This window comes from Falco punctatus (assembly GCF_963210335.1).
Source record: "Falco punctatus genome assembly, chromosome: 11".
Lineage (NCBI taxonomy): Eukaryota > Metazoa > Chordata > Aves > Falconiformes > Falconidae > Falco > Falco punctatus.
Genome location: NC_137591.1, coordinates 20,087,233 through 20,103,549, shown reverse-complemented (window position 1 = coordinate 20,103,549; position 16,317 = coordinate 20,087,233). Strand labels below are relative to the sequence as shown.

At 41.5% G+C, this 16,317-nt stretch overlaps 1 protein-coding gene across 3 annotated transcripts in view; it reads right to left on the bottom strand.

Annotated features, from left to right (window-relative positions):
* Positions 1–15,964, bottom strand: part of LOC308071695 (TLC domain-containing protein 4-B-like) — a 45,615-nt gene extending 29,651 nt beyond the window's left edge. Inside the window, exons 1-2 of one of the 3 annotated variants that reach the window (XM_080407503.1) lie at positions 15,916–15,964; positions 2–8,434 (exon numbers count right to left, since the gene is read on the bottom strand). The gene's annotated coding sequence lies outside the window, so the exon portion shown is untranslated. Of the gene's footprint in view, position 1; positions 9,283–15,915 lie in introns of those variants that run through there. The other 2 variants (XM_080407502.1, XM_080407501.1) reach the window with 2 other exon arrangements.
* Positions 15,965–16,317: the final 353 nt, after the last annotated feature.

Here is a 16,317-nt window from a genome sequence, read left to right as displayed (position 1 = left end):
CCTGGGAGCGGGGCTACCGGGGCCGCGCCGCCGCCTCCGCCATGCCTCCCCGCGGCGGCGGGGACGGGACAGCCCTTCCCAGGCGCAGGATGCTCCGCCGGTGGCTCCGGCTGCGGCGATCGGGTTACGGCAGGCGTAGCCTTAAAGGGGCCGAGCAGCCGCCGCCACCTGCCGCCGGGCTCCGCTCACCGCCTCTGAGGGGCCGGCGGCTTCCCCCGGCCCCTCCCCTCTCCGCAGCGGCTCCCCCTGTCGCTCGGCCCCGCGGGCCTGGCGGCGGCTGAGGCGCGGCCCCCGGCAGGGGCGCTGGGGCGGCGGGGCTCGGCGGCGGCGGCCGGCCGCGGTAACAGCGCCGAGGAGCGGCCGCCTGCGCGGCACGGCGGGGAGGCAGCCCGCGGCCGGCCGCCCCGGTACCGCAGCTGCCATCGCCGGCCCCGGCGCCCGCTGGCCGCCTCTGCCAGTTGCCCCGGGAGGGGCTCTGGCCCCCGGGTCCTGCTGAACGGACGGGGCTGAGAACAGCTCCCGCCTGGGGGAGGAAGCCCCGCCGTTAAGCATCGCATCCCGCCCGCCTTCCCGCAGCGCCCTGGTCACGCTGCCGTGCACGGACGCAGCCCCATTGTCTCAACCCGTCCCCGCAAAAACGCTAATGGGACCGTCCGCCCCCTTGAACCCGTTTCTGCGCTCCCTGATGGCGCTGCGCAGCAACCTGGGGTCACAGGCAACGTGCTCACCACACTAACAGCTATTGCTGACACCTGCTCTTTTTATAAATTGGATTTGACTAAAATCACATCTTTTTTTATTATTTTACATTTTTGAACTGTTGGATAATGTTGAGAAATCAAAGAGAAGCAAAATTACGTTGACAAAATTAAATATGATGATGATGCATGGCCTTAGGTTTTATACCAACTGGAAAGCATAATGGTCAGGACTCTTGTTGCTCTTGCCATGTCCTGCTCCCATGCGCATCCTAAACCACCTCAGCTTTCCATTTCCGTTAAGGATTCCTGATCCTTCAGATCAATAATTTAAAAATTCTCCTCTCTCAAACAACATAATGTCGAAGGTATTCACGTGTATGTCTCCCTAGGTTAAGCTACAGCTGGCAAATCATCTCCCCCAACTACGTACACTGGTCTCTCTTGCAAGATGTCTCCCAGGGCAGGAATGCTGTGGCCTGAGCCTGAACAGAAACTGATGCTGGCTTGCCTTAATGTGCCGGTCTGCAACACACAGAAACTGGGGTACTGATTAATGAGGCGTTGAGCCATTCCTGCTGTAGAAACGGTAACCTGTGGGAGGTGAGCAGGGCACCCCGCCAGCATCTGTAACTGTTTCAAGCCAACTTGGCTTAATCCACTGCTGAACATAAACTGTGGGTAAGTGTGACCATCAGAACTACTGAAGTTTGGACTATCCACTTGTGTCTTATGGTTGACCAGCTTTTAAACTGATTTTTGTTAACAAAATTCCACAAAATGTTCTCAGCTGAGTAAAGGAAGAGATCCCATTCCTGCTTTCAGTCTTCTTCCATTCCAGAAACAAACAGGTAGACAAATAAAAACAGCAGTATCATACCAACAGAGTATCTTAGTAAAACTGGGATAAAACCCTCATCTTTTACTCTGATGTCATTTTATTCATCATATACAGGAAGATTTCAACCTATTTTTATTGTGTCTACAGTTTTTAGTGAAACAGAACAGCCACTAAAACCTAAGAACTGCATGGTGGGATCGTAAACCATTTCCAAGATGACATAAACTACAAACATTCAGAAAATAATTTTTGTTCAATAATTCACCTTCCAAAGAACAGTACTTTCTGCTTAATCCAACATCACTGACTTTGAAGTTTCTTTGTACATACCACTTGCCCTTGTAAGTTGTAACTCTGACAACAGCCTTCCACATGGAGAAGCTGTGGACCTCTGGGGTGACAGAGGACCTACAGTGGCAGTGAAGGCAGGAATGGTTGTTCTCAGGTCTGTGGATGCAGGCAATGACTGTTTTCGCTCATGGTTAACAACCAAAGGCTCTGAACAACAAGCTTCAGCAGATTTAGCTGCTGTGTTTTAAGATGTGATTTCTCCCAGCTGCCTCAGGTCATGACCGTTCTAGCAAAGGACAACAATGAAAGTCTGTAGTTTTTTAATATGCCAGCCTGTGACCTGGAGTCCCCACCGTAAGAGTGTGGCAATACCTAGCAGCAAGGTAAAGCAGACAGCTGAGAGTGGCAATATCTTAAACTGAACAAGTAACTCTGCCAAAGACCACCTATCAGGGCTCTAAGCCTCAAAACAACACGTCACCATCATACACTTACAGGTTAGGAAGCATCTAGAAGACAAACCAGACCCTGCCCAAACCCCTCTATATCAGAGAGCCTGTGTAGCGCACAACCTACCAAACAATTCCTTGGGCCCAGTGCTGCGTGGGTGAAAGAAACTAGTTTGACCTGCCTCACCACTCTCTCCTTGGCCCATGTTCAGCACATTTTGGAGCACACAGCAGATCATGACCAGAGGCAATGCCATCTTTCAACAGCCCAACAACATGTGCTCATTGACTGTAAAGCTGAGAATGGCGATACAGTATGGATTCCTGGCTGGCGACTGCTCTCCGTGAGAGCACTCAGCAGGATATCTCTCAGATTTCTGATAAAGAGAATTTGCAGATAAAAGAGAACTGGCTATAGGGTATTGTGGGAAAATTACTTTGGAGGAGATCAGGGAAAACTGGGACCTAATAGAAGCATAGTATTACAGAAAGCTTTTTAGGGTAACATACAGTTACCACTTTCAGGGTGGTCGGCATGCACGGAATCTACTTTACCATGGCTCCCTAAACAGCACACCCTGCCATCTTACCACGTGCTGTCAGCAGTAACGGGTGGCGCAGAGTGGAGACACCGCAGCCAGGCTCTGTTGTACTCCTGCAGGAATGGGAACTCGATGGTACCACACAGCTGATAAGCTACATAGCACTTGTCAAATGAAGAATACACGCGATGCCCACTGCTGAGCCAACAACTGTGGCAAAATTACTTTCCTCAGGCAAACCTTGCTCATTATAATCTCATTGCAATACCACACGCACCTCATCCCAAAGTTAACTGCCTCCAAGGCATGACCACCCTTCACTGAGCACGCATTTTATGTTTTTATTTGACTTTACCTTTAAAGGTAAAGCAAGAGAATTTTACACCTATCAGTAACAAAAATATGTATGACTAGAGTCACCCAAGCTCCACCTAAATGTAAAGAAAAGGTATAAAAGTAAGTTAGAAAGAAGAGAAATTAGGGAAGACTCCATCATAACTTCTGGGATCAGCTGATGGGCTGAACCTGTCTTCTCCATAGGGACACCTACTGGGTAGGAACTCTATTCTATGACGAACTCGTGCTAGCTGTTATTAGGAGTATTGGTTTAAGCTTGTTTTGCAGTCAGTGTATTATCACCAGCAATGTTTGAACCTTGTCCTGTCACAAACTTGCATTTTGTATAATAAAAATCTTCAGCTGAAGTTCATTTTGTGTAAGTCTCCAGAGGTCTGAGTAGTTGACATGAGGGATCTGACTAAGTGATGCTGTCAGCAGGGGACCCTGAATAGGTTAGTCGAATCACCCTCCAATACGGCGGGCTATCAAAATGCAGGTAGTGGACAGACTGGTCAGACACAAGGGTCCCATCTTTCTTGGGAAACTGACAGGCTGATCAAATATAAAGGGTTAACGGAACCCCCCCTTTCTAACGTGACAGGTATGAAGGTATTGCAGTAGAAGGGAGGCCTGTAGACATGATTAGATGCAGCTGCCAGAAGTCCAGGTTGCCTTAGATTCATTGTCTGTCACCTTTTCCAACCAGAAATGTTCTCCAGGAAGATTCTGAGAGCCACCTGTGTGTCTGGGATTCCTGGTATCTAATAATCTCATCAAGTTGGATGTTACTGCGTACGCGCAGCAGCCTCGCCTTGGGTATCCCATGTCCAACAATCCCAAAGAGATCCTCAGAGCAAACACACTGGGCCTGTATTCCATGTGCAAAGCAATTCCAACAAAACCAAGAGTGTACTCTACCACTCCTACAAAGCGTCGCATGAACTTAATAATTACTTTGAGCATTTCCTCAAATGTATGAGGCTTACTATACTTAGATGATGCAACTTGTGCACCTATTTGTGCATCACAAATACAGTAGCAAAGGGCGGGATAAACAGTCACCGGAGTGGCATCACAGTCAGCTGGTTGCTACACAGTGACCACAGTCTGGCTTTCACAACTAATACATCTCTTCCACACTCCCTTGTGATACACAGCCACCATTCTCCAGCAGCTGCAAACCAAAGATGCCACCGCTATATGGTAAGTGTCAAGAACTCCCCCAGTAACAAATGCCCCTTCTGAAGCCAGGCTTCAGCAGGGTAGGGAACTACAGGCAATGGGCTTGCTAAGGTGATGTGTAGAACAGAGATTTAGGAACACAGGGCAAAAAATGAAATTATATTCCATGTTGGGCACATAGGTTGAAAGACCATAGGGACGGTAGAACATGGAGATATCGCAGTAGCATTCACAGATAACAGCATAATTCTGTTGGCTTCAGCTGAATCATCTTATTTACACTGCATAAGAGAAAAATTGGGCTCTGCTTTTCATCTATGCTTTAATTACAATTAAACTTCTTTGATATATTCATCGTTTTCAGCTTTGTGCCAATTAGGCCCAGGAACTCCATAAACAAGGAACAAATTTTGCTGAAACGGACAGGGTCTGCTAAGACAGGGTGGTAAAGAGGAAGGCAGCCCAATGTAAGTAAGTGGAAGTCTGCAGTAATCCATCCTCAGCCAAGTTGTACACCCTGTTCCATACCCTTCTCATTCTGTAATTACTTTCAGGGTGGCACTTCAGGTATGGTAAAAATATGTTGTCAGGTGACTGCTTGTAACTCCCACTAAAATCTGTGAGAGGGATGTGACCATAAATAGAAAACTACACAGTACCTCTTCCCAAGCACACCTGTAATTTCAGAACTGTGCTTTCTCAGAGCTGAGCCTACTTCTGCCGAGAATGAAGCTTTTATCGTGGTTGCTGTACTGAAAAGTGAGGCATATGTGAGAAAGGAGAATATTTTCAGAGCATTTGAAAATTACTTTGGTTGTGGTTTTGAACTTACACAGAATGTAACTAACCTTTCTGTCTGAATTTACCAATTGTAGTAAAAATAGACTCTTAATGAATGGTAAAGCCTGATTAGTATATAAAAAAATTATATAACATGGTGTTGCAGCAGCAGTGGATTGAACTCAGTGACCTAAAAAATGCTTAAATTTATTTCTGTCTTAGGAAGTTCCTAGGTCTACCTGTCAGCAGCAGGAGATATTCCCAGAAAATCAATTATACATGTAAGCAAAAATATCATGGAGATGAAAGAACGTATGAAAGAGCAAGCACAATTCTCCTTTCACAACACTGTGAATCAAGAGTAACTCCACTGAAGCCAAAGAGTTACACTGGTGTGAGTGAGAAAAGAACCAGCTCCATTGTCTGAAAATTACTCGGGCCACCCATGGAGTCCAATCACAGTAACTGTAGGCAGCTAATATCACAGCATTTAATTCAGAAAGCCCAAGACTGAAAAGAGGAGACTGGAAAAAAAATCCAAATTTGGTTTTAGCTAAAGCTGAAAAATGTCGGGAAAACAGAAAAGGAGAAAAAAAAAGAAAAAAAAAAAGACTCCATTTCTAAAAAAATCCTCCCTCCCTCAAACAAAAATTCATAGAAAAAAAGAGTGAATCTACATGCTTCGTTTGTTGTCTTTTTTTAAACACCCTACATGTACCCAGTTAACAGTTGCTGAGCTGTATGCTTCCCTGAAGGAAAAGTGTTATCTTCATTTTCCAAACAGCAGACACATTTTGTGTATTGATACGTATTGTGTTACACCTGCTCAGATTGAGTGCTACAGAATGTGTCTTACCTTTCCAGCACAGGTCACTGTAACAGATCCTGGTACATTTTTAGGTAGCACTGTACTAAACAATACTTTCACGTTCCCCTGCTTTAGTTTACTTCCTTTAAACACACCTTCCCTTTTTCATCTTAAGTCAGTTAGTTTAGCTTCCCTAGCTCCTGCCACCTCCCCTTTTAAAACAGCATTTCTGCCAGTAGTACTTACTCTCAGTAATGGAACAAGGGCTTGTTTCTGGAAAGCTGTCTGGTCACTAACCTCTTCCTCTATCTCAGTCTCCCTTCTTCAGTTTTCTTCCAGTTTTTCTGTCTTCTCCATTTATCTCTCATCACATGCTGTCTCTTTCACCCTGTTACACCTCACCTGCAGCATTACCCTCTCTATTGGTATTACTGTCCTGATTATAATCATCCAGAAGCTATTGAAACCTGTAAAACAGCACGTTGTGGGTTTATTATGCTGCATTACAAAGCGCTACACTAATGCACCATGTCAGCATTAGGACAAAACATCAAACCACATTAAGACAGATGCACTGATTATGATCCACAGAACTCCACCTCTTTTTTTTTCTTTCCCAGGTCCTTCTGACTTCTCTTTTGGCCCTCTCCCATTTTATCCTTATCACCTTTTCTGTCACTTCATTTTCTTCCTCCCCACAGTCATCCTCCCCTGGCTTCCTTCTTTGTCCACTTCACATTCCTCCATGCATTTTCTTTCCTTTGACATGCCTGCACAAAGGATTGTAACAGAGGCAGTACTGCAGCTTTGTTAAATGTGTCCTTGGGTCTTTGGTAAACAAAGCTGCACCTGGGTGCATCTTTGGGATCAGCAAACTAGGGGTCTAGAAAACATTCCATTCCCAAAGGCTTAAACCAGAGAGCTCTGAGATTAACATGACTTTTCGGTGCCCTGATCTCAGAGACAGAGCACACCAGAAACAGCTGGAAAAAGCCTGAAATAATACTGGATTCTTCTCTTCACATGCACATATTTCCTTTTGCCTTATAGGAGTCTGGGCTCTTGGCCACAAGAGCACCATAGAACCAGGTAGTGACTAGAATCCGATGATGTCAGAACAGCAGAAAATGAAAGATGTACTTTGTAATGGGATACAACTGAAAAGCATTAAATTGGTGCCAAGGGGTGCTAAAAACAATTTCCCGACAATTCAACATGCAAAGGGTCAGAAAGCAATGCTTTTTTAAGATGTTCAGACTGTCAATTAAAATCAGCATAATTCAAGCAGAGAACACGGTTCTTGGTGATGTTAGGTATTTTGATTTACATGATAGATTTTGAGGAGCAGCGCATCAGGTAAAAGGACAGAGCGCATGCCTGGGACAGTATCACTCATCTGTATGCTAAAGATTGCTTCTAAGCCTCGCTTAGATCAGTCTAAACTTTGGCACATGCCATAGCAGCTGCACAGCATTTAACTATGCCTCTTTCAGCATGCTCCACAGTGCAGAAAGAATGTTTTATTAAGATATTTTAACAGCAGATACATTAGCCTGAAAAGGTTAAGTAGTTTCTTCAGACAATATAGCGTCCCCTGAGTGTCTGCCAATTTTTAAGATTTTGCAAAAATGTGTCTATAAGTTTTAGTGATTTTTCCATCCTCTGTTGATCTGTAAAAGCCTTGAGGAAACAAGGAAGGAATATTACTTAGTGGCACAGGAAACAATGAAACCTGGTGCACACTCCCATTATATACACCTAAATGCTGTTGAAATCCGTCAGAAAAGCCCTGAATAAGAAAACAAGGAGTTGTTTTTCACTTAGTTCTCAAATACAGTACTCAGTAATACTTGTAATAATTTTATATTTTTCGGAGAACTGATTTCAAAATTGATTTCTCTTAAATAGTAAAGCTTTTTTTCGTATTTTGACATAGATATTAAAGTGTTATAATACACTGTTTCAAAAGGAAATACACTTTATGTCCTAATTTTGTCAGTTTAGGAGCCGCAGAACGTACTATTCATTCTTCTTTCACTTCTGATACTGTCTTCTAGCAAAGGCACTGCTTTCAGCAGTGCTACTTGTTAATATTGTCATTATTTGCAAATTTTGTATTGGCACTATTATAGATTCTTACCTAGAGTTTAATTCTTAGTCTCCATTGATACCAGCAGGTCTACTGTTTTCCCCCCTGTCTAAAGCCTGGATCTGCATGTTATTTCATACAGACAGATTTCTGTCCCTCTGTGCACTTCCAGCCATGTGAAGGCGATTGTGCTCCTTACCATAACTTCCAAACCTAAGATTTCATACAGCAGTCATGGTAAGAAAGATACAAAGAGAAGAAATAGTACATTTAAGTACATCAGTGCTAAAACACAGAAATAAACCTTGCCTTCCAGATCAAGTGGTGAATTATTTTAGGTTTCCACTTCCAATTACACTGTTCAACACCGTCTTGCTGACAAGCAACACTCACTCTGATCGGCTTACTCTGATATCTAAAAATATTAGAAAAATACTGAATATAAAACCAAGGATAATTAAAAATAAGGAAAATAGAAAAATAATCCTAATTGTATATGTGATATATATGAAAAAAATGCTAAGGTGGAAGAGTTCTACCTTAAAAATATATCGTGTCAACATTGTAAGTAGTTTTGAAAAGCCTTTGTGAATTGCAACAAATATGTTGTCTAACTGAATAAATTGCAGAAAAATTGTATTGTAACATACACTAATTACATCATCTTGGTTGTGTGGGGTTTTTTTCCAGTGTTGCACATTTATTTTGTTGTAAACACACACATTGTGCCATAATAATGCTACTGGGACTGCTTGAAGAGCCAACATTTCAGCACCTGTTCATTTGATTTGCTGAGTAATGGCTATTACACATCTGGCGTTCCTCTGGTGGCGTCCTCTTTTTCTGTGTGGAAATTATGCCTCAGTGGAAACAGGAATCTCACCACTGAAAGTGGGAACTTCCAGATTCAAGGTATCTTGGGCAACAGTACCTGCACATATGCAGACCAAGATGCTCTAGTCCAAGTCCAACATCATGTTCTGCAGTACACAAGTCAGATGCGTTCTGGACATACTGTACTCCGTGCATATGCACTGAGTGTTAGACTGGACATCTCTGACTCACTGGCTGTGCCAGACATACCATGCAGCAAGTCCATGATGCTCAGAATTCTGCAAATTTGATACTCATGTATACCATTCATCTGGGCACTGAACAAACCCTTATATGTCAATTTATCCTAGGGAAAAATACATGAAGCCAGGTGCTGGAGCAGGTAATACTGTGCACCTTGTGTAATTAATCTTTCTTTTAAAAAGTGCGTATTTCAGTAAATCTCCTTAAAACAAGGACAGCCTTTTCATTTGACTTTTGCATAGTGCCTGTCCCAAAGAATTCCTGCATGTTGTAACAATAAAAAAAAAATAACCCAGACAAGAACAAAGTACTGCACACTGCCCCATCACCACTGTGGAAGTTACAGGAATAAAGGTTTCTTATGATCTGGTTCCTAACTACAAAAATACACCACAAAGGGAGAAGGTAACAAGTCCAGGGCAGTAACTCTTCAGTTTCACTTTAAACAGACTTTTTTTTGTCTTTGTGTGTACAGTACTCTTTAAAGGTGACTGAAGTTTACCTTACAGTTTCTCAATTATTTTCTTTTAAATAATAATAATAATAATAATAAAAGCTTATACAAGCTTTTGGCTTGACTGTTATCTACTTAAGAACTGCTTGTAAATACAATTGTACCAGTCTTCAAACAAAGGTACAATCAGACAACATAGTTTGTCTTCAAAGTATTCCAAAAAGAATATGAAACCACTTGTAAGATCCCTATTTGGAAATCAGGTGAGCGTTAGTAAACCAGAAGCTGCCATGAAAACTCCTAAGTGTTTCCACATGCATAACATATTTTTAATTTCCAGTAATATATTAATCATCAGTCAGCAAAATAATTAATACCATAACTCTAAGCAACTGCCTTATTATCACTGTTTAATTCACAACAACAGGAATCAAACAACTCTCTTGACACCCTAACAATGCATTAAATTCACAATAACTAATGCAAATCATGTGTAATTTCCTAACATTTATTTAACCTGTAACATAGGCAAGGGCATTCTCTTGTACTACTGTATACAAGCATCGACAGAACAGTGTTACACATCACCTGCGTTTGATGAAAAAAATGTGAGGGGGATCTGGTTTTAAATTTTATGTAATCACATAATTAAAGAATGTTAAAATATGGTGCAGAAGGAGAGTTATATTGGCTACAGCTGGACTTTTAACTATGACAGCTTTCTGTTAACACTGTTTACTGTGCTTGACATCTTACATGTCTTTAAAAAGGTAGAAGCAATAGAAGGAATTTCAGATTTCAAAATTTTAATATTGTCTTGCCAGAATTATATACAAATGTACAGAAATTAAAATGCCAAGATAACTTATCCAGCTCTTGCAAACTCTACAAGTAATTCAATTTATCTCCACTGAGAGCTAGTGGAGTCATTACTTTCACTTGACTTTAACAGGATTTGGGCAAATCCCCAAACCTGACATCCCCAAAACAATAGTCAATAAATGACATTTTTAAATAGAACTGCATATACAAAAGACACAAGAAAAATGGGAGGAAAAGAAAATCAAAGACAGTGTAGAGCAAAACCAGAACACATCATCTCTTCTATTTTAATATGATCAGTTCAGCACCAGTATGTCATTAATTCAATGCTAGGCTTTTGGAAACCTAAAACAGCTCACAAAACTGTCCTCACTTTCATCTCAGAAACCTGTCTTTACAGTGGAGGGTATCAGTTCTGATGCATTTTGTACGCTCATAAGGAGAGGGTGGAGAGAGCGTTGAAGGGTGAGGGGCCTTTTTTTCAAGCCTAGGAATGCTGAGGGCCAAGTACTGAAATCCAGATGGCCTGTGATGGCAGCAGCAACCCCCCCAGCTACCTGATTTTCAGTCTGAGAGAGGAAGAGGTATGCACTGAAGCAAGCTGGTAAATGAGACCAATGCACAAGCAATGGCCAGTCTTCTGAACACAGGAATTCAGGAAAGACTAAAAAAAAAAGCGCGCTTCTTCTCATCCTCCTGACAGATCCATGGAAAGCTCAGGAAAACCCGTCAAAAACCTGCAGTGAGTATGCAGAGAATGCTACATTCTAACCTCCAAGTACCCCTGCAAATTTCATTTAATGTTGTAAACAGATTTTAAGATATATTTCCAGGAAGGTAATATCAGAGTCCAAATCTATTTTTAGCAGTATTTTTTTAAAAGGCCTTGTTTTTACAGGCTGAGAGGCCAGAGGCACCCAGTGACCTCCAGGACGCTCTGTACTTTTAAGATTTGAAACAGAAGACTCTTTCTCCTGGCTTTTTGAATAGACAGAAGAACATTAGTTTACATTATGTTACAAGGACTGCTCCCTGAACATGCTACCCAGTAATTACAGCAAGTTGCAATATGTAATTTTGGTGCTGTATACTACAAATGTTCTTGCTTCATAAAAATCACATTCAGAATGCACCCAAAGTGTCACCAAACCTTGTGTCATCAAAGCTACATGCACCAGCTCTCTAGCCATGCTGTCAGATGTAGTAGGTTAAAGAAACATCTGCTAGCAGTGTGGCTCATCCCTGTTAGAAAAAAACATTTTTCCCTACAAATTGCTTCTTTGATTGTAAATTCTAACACCATATTTAGACCCTGACAAATTTCTAAAAACAACCTCCTCCCCCACTTCCAAAGACTACATACAAAGACCTTAGCGATTCCAGGAAATCTTTAAATAGTGGGAGGGAAGGATACCTTATTTATTGAGTTTGTGTAAACTCACAACCACTTTGCTGTTTGTCACTGATGGCAGTTAGACCCCACAGTACACCACTGGAAATTAAAGTGTAAAGAACGGCAAGCATGCATGGGAGAACTAATTAATTTTCAATAGAGAATAAATCTCATTATTTGGGGAATTTCATTCTATCTTTTTGGCTATTTAGGACAAACAGTGTATAAGTGCTTGCAAACACTTTGCATCTAAACAAATGGGGGTCATTTTAAATATATATGAGAAGTGCTGTTATAACACGAAAACACAGAACTAACTGTAATGTTAACATAAATATTACAGATGTTATTGATTACAAATACAAATCAGGACTTCTAAGATTACATTCCCATAATTGTAATGACTCACAAGAAAGTAAATTGCACTTAGCCCAAACTAATTGAAAGTAACTGCTGCTAAAAGGGACAAATTTTGCCACAGCCCAACTCTGGTAACATCCTAATTCTGCCATCAAATGAGATCAGCCAGTAGCTTATATATTTATCAGCTGCCCCCTTCATCTTGTCCCCAGTTGATCCCCAATGGTCTAGTCCACTGATTTAATAAAAAATCCCTTTCCTTCCCAACAGCAGAACTCATAATATTGCTGCTGTTCTAGAGTCTTCCACATGAGCTTCCATTTCTAATGTTAAAGATTCACTAGAAACCCATTCAGAAGTCTTCAGGTTTTTCTAATCAAAAAGCGTAGTATCATTGCTCTTTATGTTTCTAAAAACACCATAAGCATACAAAAAGAAAGAATTGTTTCCTGTAGGAAAAAAAAATAATCAAGTTTACTTATATAACACACCTTGATTTTCAAATCACTTCTCCTATGAAATAATCATGCAGAAACTAAGGCAAACTACATGTCTGAAGTTTAACATGATAAATGGTTCCACGTTACAATTTTTCCAGTAGCAAAGCCTGAGTAAGAGGTTCCTGCTCTTTTCCTCACCCAACTCCTTCCACCCTATTGCTCTTTACCCCTCCGTTCTGGTCATGCAACTGCTTGTAGAGTTGCATTCTAAGCCAAAACAAGGCAAAAAGACCTTATTCAAGAAAACAACACTACAATCACTCTTGTTCATAGGTTTACTTTTAGAATTTGTAATTAGAAGAAAAGGAAAGCAATTATTCAAAATGCCAGTGAAGAAAACATGAATATAAGGTGTATTTCAGCTGGCTGGAAAGACTCTATTGTTTAACAGTTAATGTTAAATCACTTGAAGTGGAATCTCAGAAAGTGAATGGCCACCAGATAGCCAAAGCTGCTTACATTTCATTTCAGGGAAAAAAATACTTCTGTTTACATTCCCATTGCAGCCTTTCCCACTGGAGACAAAAGAAACTGAAACATGAAGAGAATGAGTCTTCCCCAGTTCAATTTATTACTCACCAGTGTAACTTTCAAAGGAGACATGCACCAGATGTACTAGTAAGCTTCCACAGAGAATATTCACATGTAGAAAGAATAGCAGCAGGTTTTTCTTCGGAACATTGTTTCACAAATGGTAAATGGAAAAAACTGTACTATTGTATAAAAACCTGTTTTCTCCCTATTCAGGAGTTTCAGGGTTTTCTTTTGAGCAGTGATCAATTATTTAGAATGAATGTGGCTTATTTCTCCTTCAGTAAGTTCAAAGCTAACTTCCTGCTTTAGTAGCAGAGGTACCAGAGACAGCCCCTACAATTACTGCATTTGCATCACTTTCTGTCAAATGACTTTTCAGGGCAAATGCACTGCTTCCTCCCAGACAAACAGGTTATACCATCACTTGCAGTATTATTAATTTTACAGACTGGAGAACAGTATGCAGCACTAGCCATTGCCTTTCTCACAGAAGTCCTATACTTCGTGTTATTTAGCTAACGCTACCATGCTGTGCTAAACTTTGGGACAGTTACTGCTTTTTCATATTAACTTTCACATGTATGTTTGATGCTGAGACGAAGTATTCTCAAGGCACTTGACAGATGGGAATCAAGCACCAAGCAAGCAGAGCAACTGAATAAGTGCAGAGCAACCTGATTGCTCTGTTACTCATAACAGTTCTTGGACTGAAGTCTCCCTGGTCCGGAACATTGTCTGTATTAAGTGAACAGGGAGTTGCCATGATGAAAACACACAAATACAGAAATGTCCTACTGAGAAAAGACATAATTAGCAGTGTTACACGGCAAATGGGATCTTCATGGGCTCTACTCAATTTTCATAACAGAAAAAAAAAAAAAAAGCCTGCAAAACTTTATGGCATCTAGCTTGCAGTCCATTGCTTCAATCTTTAAGTAGGTGTTTTAACTAGTCTCACCAAGCCCTGACTCTTCCCTCAACCCTTGCAATCTGCTGTGGATACTACTTGAAAGCTATAGTCTTTATTCAAGCAGGATTCCCAATGAGCAAGATTTCCAACGCTTGTTCTAGGAGTTTATGAGGCAATCTCACTGGTTAGCTTTTTAGATTTATTGAAAGTCAGGATGTTTGCTTTGTGTCAAAGGAACTGTCAGATCCTCATTTTACAGCCCAAAGAACAGGTAGGCATCACTCTTATTTCTCCTCATTTTTAAATGACCTGCCTAGCAAAAACCCCTACCCTTCCAACTTCAGTCGTTTTAGGTCAGTTCCTCATCAATTTCACCGAACGGCCTTACAGAAGAATTCTATATAAGAAGGGGAAGTACATACATACAGAAGAAATAACATGAAAAGGAGAAAATAAGTTGAAGTTCTTAATGTCACCCTCTGCTGATGAGATTCAGGGATTCTTTCTCTGTATTAAATGCCTAATAGAAAGCAGTTCTTTAACACTTCTCATGGTAGGAAGAATAAGAGCAAAAGGGAAGATATAAAAAAGCCTTGGGGAAAAAATTCTTTACATAAAACAATTGGTAGCTGTACACCCCGTGGCAACCTGGGATACATTCTGCATCAATTATATTATTTTTACTGATGAAGGTACAAAAGGGGAAAGATCACCACAGACAAAATTAGTATTTAAATTGCCCTATAGAATTTACTGTCTTGTTTTAACGTAGTGGTTTATTTTCTGACAAGGACTATGGTGTTTTCTTCCTCTTCCTTCTATAACTTGGACTTGGGTCTCTGTTGTCCCTAATTACTATTTTTATGTAGCTAATTAAGTGGAAAGATAAATGATTTTTTGACATTCATACATCATCAATATAGCTATTAATTAAAACCTTGTTGTTTCCAAATGTCAACAATGATTAAGCAGTGAAGTATTTTTTCCGAGGTTACTCATTTGGGTGGAAAATTTTACCATGCTAACACTGGTTTTAATAGTCTCTGCTTAAAACAAATGCAAAATTACATGCTGCACTGATGCAAAGAAAACCAAAACATAATCTGTAGAACCGTGAGACACAAATCAAAAAGATTCACTTTACTTCAGATCCTAAGATGGCAAAGGGAAGCTCAAAAGTATATATTTTACTTGTAAATATGCAATAACCACTGGAACCCTCAACTGGCACAAGTTTCTGTTAAAATTGATTAAGAAATGTTCAGGTTCCAAGGCTGGTACGGACACAAAAAGTCCAACTTGTTCAGAATGAACAAGAGGAAAAAAATCCAGCCAGAAAAAACATGCAGACAGATGCAGAATTGCAATGCGTTTGATCTATTGTGTTTGCGGTACAAGTGCACAGCCATTGTGTTTCATATGCTTGACAGGTCACCCCATAAAGCAATGGTGTCAAACCACTCCAAAAAGTTCTAGAGTTCACTCATCCTGATTCACAGGTCAAGAGGAGTGCCTTGCTCCCTGGCAGATAATTTGAGGACAAGGATGAACAAACTCCACCTCCCCTAATCCTAAAATGTAGTATCTGGCTCTTTCTAGGAAACGCACATCCCATCTGAGATTAGTCCAAGGGCTGAATCATCACCATCTCCCCAACAAAGAATGGATGCTGACAGAGATGAAAAGAGGGCTGACCTGTTGCTCCACACTTCTTACTGAAATAAAAAGCTAAACTATTAGAATGAATGTAAACAACAACCATGAGAGGCAGTGAAATATCAACAGTCTTCATTTTATGCCTTATTGTAGGGTATGTAAAATTATAGTCACCTGTAAGCATACATACCTGGACAAAGATTATGCCTGCGCACGACTGCAAATTCCTGCAGGAATCCGTACGCGCCATGGAGCCACATGACTCCTTCGGCCTGCATTTCTTGATTTACAAATTTAACTAAAGCAGTGAGATTTCTTTCCGGCTGACCGCAGTTCATGTGGAAAAGGCTGGCCAGCGGCACGGCAGCTGGCCCGGCATGCGGGGCTGTGGAACGGTCGGTGCTCACGCACCCTCGCGGTCAGGCTCCTCCACGGGGGTATGTTCGGGGCACCAGGGCCCCGGCCGAGGAGCAGTCCCAGCGGTGACGGCCGGTTTCCGCGGTTCCCACGGACAAAGGACAACTCTGCTCTCACACGCCAAACACAGGGGCACAGACGAAGCCTTTCCACATTTAGGAAGCGCCTCACACTT